Source organism: Belonocnema kinseyi, chromosome 10 (assembly GCF_010883055.1).
Source record: "Belonocnema kinseyi isolate 2016_QV_RU_SX_M_011 chromosome 10, B_treatae_v1, whole genome shotgun sequence".
Lineage (NCBI taxonomy): Eukaryota > Metazoa > Arthropoda > Insecta > Hymenoptera > Cynipidae > Belonocnema > Belonocnema kinseyi.
In genome coordinates this window covers 94486745-94491647 of record NC_046666.1, presented here as the reverse complement: position 1 = coordinate 94491647, position 4903 = coordinate 94486745, and positions in this window count along the sequence as shown.

Sequence of the window (4903 nt, the reverse complement as noted above, 5' to 3'; positions counted from 1 at the left end):
ACCCAAAGGTCGGTTTTTTGAGAACACTTAAAGAGCATAAGCATAAGCATCGATTCCCGAAAAAAGGCCAAGCAAAGGCCGAAATGATAGCCTCCAGAAAATATTCAAAGGACCCCGCACTAAAAGTACATTTGATTAATTCAATGCTAAAATGGACCGTATAAGGGCATTGACACGATTGGATGGTCACGTTTTGTCAAATTAGACACTTTTTTGATAACAGGACATTAATTTTTAACTTTGTCTTCACACCTCGTGAATGCGGTGTGTCGAAATAAGTATTTAGAAAAGCAGTAAAATATACATTGATATCATGCGTTATTCGGTTGAAAATGCTGATTTTCGTGTGTTTTTTTAAATTTTGTAAATGCTATAACTCTCGTTAATTTTGGATTAATCAAAAAAAGTTATTGAATTAAATTGTTCGTCTGTTTGAATACTATGAATATACGTACAGAAAATTTTTGAATTTTGAAAAAAGTGGTCTAAAAAATGTTCAAAATTCGTTAACTTTTTTAATTTTCAGCCAAAATGGCTGGCTAACGAACTTGACCTTTATTTTCTGACACTTAAATAGTGTGCCAAAGGCCAATCGAATAGATTAATTTTTTAAAAGTTATCCTGCTCACAGCCTGACATACATACATGCAGACAGCCAGACAGACAAATAGACACATCCGTAAAAACCTGTTTTTCGGATTTTGGGGGTCTCAAAACGTGGAATTTTGACAAAAACAGGAGGGGTCAAATTTTATACGAATCTAATACCTTCTCTGGTGAGAATGTAAAAAGTTTACCTTGTTTATGCACGGGACCGAAATATACAGTTTTTATCAAACTCAGGGACGAAAAGCATGGTTCACTAGCAGGTGAAATAAAAAATGACCCCTGATTTGTTGAAATTATATGATTGAGTTGTGACATGGATTGTGTAGAAACGGGCTGTTTGTTTTGAATCACAAAGATTGCGAAAGTGAATCGCAAGCATGAAGTAGAGATTTAATTAAATATAGCTTATTATTTACCGAAATAGTGGAGGTAAGTGCCCTTCGTATTTCTTTTTCAATAAAATGGTCATATTGATGTAAGCGAGCTTTCTGTTTTTACTCTGCCAGTTTGACTGTAACCTAACCTAAAATGTACACTATTTGCTTATTCATATTACTTATATTTTTTTATATTTAATGATATTTATAACCATTACAAATGCAGTACCCTGTCATAGTGTATAATAATCAACATTTAATTAAAACTATAAGCAATCCATGCCACATCTCAATCATATTATTTTGTTATACATTACTCTAATTCTCTATAAATTATAGTTCATAATTGAACAATAACAATTATTCTGACATTTTTCGGTGCTTTATCTTATAAAACAATTAATTTTTTAATTACTAATCTTTTTCAGATTTAAAAACTCCCGCCATTAAAATGATTTTTCACGATTTTCAGCAGTCGGAAAACAGAGGTGTGAACGACCGCTTGCTTATGCAAGCATGCAGGCTCTCTGCTTGCAGAGGCATGAAAGCACCTTGAGAATTTACCGTATCATACGAAACACTATGGAAAATCATTCTAGTATTGAAAACCATTTAAATCATGAAACATAATATTTGTTCCTAGCCCTAGCTGCCTAGAGCTTCTTCGATCTGAGTACAAGAACACTCAGCTATCTTCAGTCCATTACTTTTGTTGAACAAATCTTTATTTTTCTATCGACCCTGATGTAGACTTCAAAAATTGAAAACAAACACTATTTGGTATAAAATAACCAAAGTGCAGACTGTGTATTCTGTAAGTGTAGGTGAGTAATTTTTTTGTTTAAAATTATTGAAATAAAATCAGAATATTTAAAAATGAATACCACGAGACAAATTTTATCTTTCGTAAGATAAACTTGATCTTTTTCCAGATAAATGTTGACATTCGTTAGATTTGGAACCCATTTTTTCCAGTGATAAATTATACTCTCAAGCATATGAAATCGTGATTAAGAAGTGTGTATATTAAATTTCATTTACATTTACGATGATCAGATAATTTCATTTTACACATCATCAAAATAAATAAGGCAGTATTTTCAATTTTTAATAATAAGATATGCTACCTTCTTCCAGTTATCCAAAAATAAAATTTGATTTCAAATCATAATGTGTAATTACGCAAATAAAAAGTGATGAATGTAATGAATGTAAATTCAGAGAAATTATATGTCTAAGAAATTCTCCTAGCTGGAAGATTACGGATACATTTTTGAAGGACATCAAGGGTTACTATATATATATATATATGTGTGTGTGATTTTGTGTGTGTGTGTGTTTAAAAGTTTGTCATAAGGACAACCACTAGAGTTCGCCGAGAGCGAGTGCTAATCTGAAAAACTACACCCGATCCTAGCGAAATCCCGGTAAAATGTCAGCCATAACCACGTCTCACGACCGTGACATAGGAGGTTACAGTCTGTAACGGAATCAATACGACGATCCGGCAAAAGTGTAGTGCACCTTAACCTTTAGTGGGCCGGCAATTTGGGAAGCAACTTGACCTCAAAAAATTGGCCCAAAAGTTATTTTATATCATTGATTGATCATAGACAAACTCTCGACCAGCGGGTAAGCCAATATATTGGCTCGTCGGCCCTGTACGTAACAGCTAATGTTAAAAATTTCGAATTGTAAAAAAATTATTTTTACAATAGTATGTAAGCTTGTTACATCATATAAACATTAAATAGGGTGGTTATTCAAATTTAAGGGGTTGTTTTAGAGAAGTCTCACCCCCTTAGTCACGCAATTCAATTTTCGTGTATTTGGAAGTGCCAATATACGTTTTCGATCTACTTCTTGACGCTTAATCCAAATCTGACATAAAATATCGTGAATTCCAAAACAACCCTTCTCATGTGTCGAAAACTAAAAACGACCCCTTTGCTTCGTCTGAAAAGGAATAAAATGGGAAAAAGAGCTAAAAAAATTGTGAGGGGGGATGAATTTATTTTCAGTTATATCAAATAGTAACGTTCAAAACATTTTATAACAATATTTGTTTGTAATTATAATCTCATGCAAACGAAGCAAGGCACCGTTTTGACAAAGTTGGAATGGTAAATTCAAGGGGTATGTGGTAGTTAAAAGGGGCTGGGAAGGATCAATTCAACTTGAATTAAATTGAAAACCGGTAACTATGTTACAAAAATAAATATTTTAATATAAACATAAAAATTAAAGAAGTTTACCTGGTGAGCCAAAACATTGATTTTCCGACCCTCTAAAGGTTAAGTACAAGGATCGACCCAAGGACGATCGCCTTCTGCATTTTTCCCGTAAATGTTTCAGCATATTGTTGACACGCAGAGATGCTTTCCAGTTTATTAACCATTGAAAGATTAGCTCCTCCAAGAGCGCCGATGATAAGGACGATTAGTTTAACAGAATAATCCAGGTACATTTGTCGTAACTTCCTTGTAAAAGAGTTACCTCTCTTATATACCTCTCTTACAATACCTCTATTTGATTTCATTCCCCTTGGCTATGATTTTTTTGTCAGCTGCTGCCGAAAATTCGATAACATACATGGTTCGCTTCTCGAATTCCAGAAGAACCATGTCAGGCCTCGAGTGAATGCAGGTCGTTCCCGCTTGAGTTGGATAAGTAGATAGCATGTGTGCTAAATGCTCGGGGTGTGCATGATACGCCCTGCAGCTATCATCGGGAATGTCTTGACTCAAAATGTGGCAACGGTATGTTAAGGTGGAAATAACACTATATTGACATGCCAAAATGAAACCCTTCGTGCTAGACTTAAATCCGGGTGATTTAAGGAAAGCAAAAGTTAGCTCACACAACATTGAGTGATCCTCCATATTTCTGTGGAAGATGCCGTGCATACTCTTTTCGAGGAGCTGTTCACGGAAGATTTTCTCTTGTGCTTTCTTAATCGGGGCTTTCAGGAGTGAGTACTCGAGATAGATATGTGCGAATCTATGTGCTGTACCCAGAATAATCCTGTTGTGCACACATTCAAGATTCAATATTCCGTGACAGCCTAGACGGCGTGAGATGTTCAGTTGCGGAACAGAAGACTTGAGATGCATGCTTTCGTTCATGTGCATAACCTTTCGTGTCCCGATATCAAGGGATCTGAGCTTGTTTTTCGCCAAGGAACCATTCAATATAAGTAGAGTACTACTGGGACGGCAAGAATGTTCAATGAAGATACTTTGTTCCTCGCCGACAGTTCGGAAGGCTACATCTGCCGGATGAGACGTTTGTATCTGCTTCAGAGAGTATCCTTTACAGACATCATATCCTGAATGCATTTCTGTGGCACACTCAAGTATGTATGATTCTCTCTAGCGCAAAGGTTTCGTATAGCGCTTCTGTCCACGAGCTCAGGATTTTCAGGGATGCCATTAAGTTTCCCTTGCTTCAAATAAACCTTGGCTCTTTTTCCAGCCCAAATTCCATTCCTTTTTCCTTTGTACATCGTTCGACAATCCCCAGAGGTAGATGTAGTTGCACCTCTTTAGTTGTCACACGATTTTTTCCAGACGAGATAATAAATCTGTTTTTCCAAAGCGGCATCAATCTATCTATGCACCTGACGATTTGCGGATGAACCTTTAAGCTTTCCAAAGACAGATGATAAGTCTGTGGGAGGTCGAATCGAAAGCTTACCGGTAATCAAGCTAGGCCACCGATATGTCACGCTGGTAGGATGCTGCTTTTTTGCAGACACATCTATCGATGAGCAGGTTCTCCCGATATCCTGCTACGCCTTTCTTTCAGCCGCGTTTTTCATACATTTCTTGCCACACAGGTTCAATTGCCCGCACAATCCTATCATTTAGGATAGTTGTGAATATCTTATAAAGCGTGTTCAGACAAGTTATTGGCCC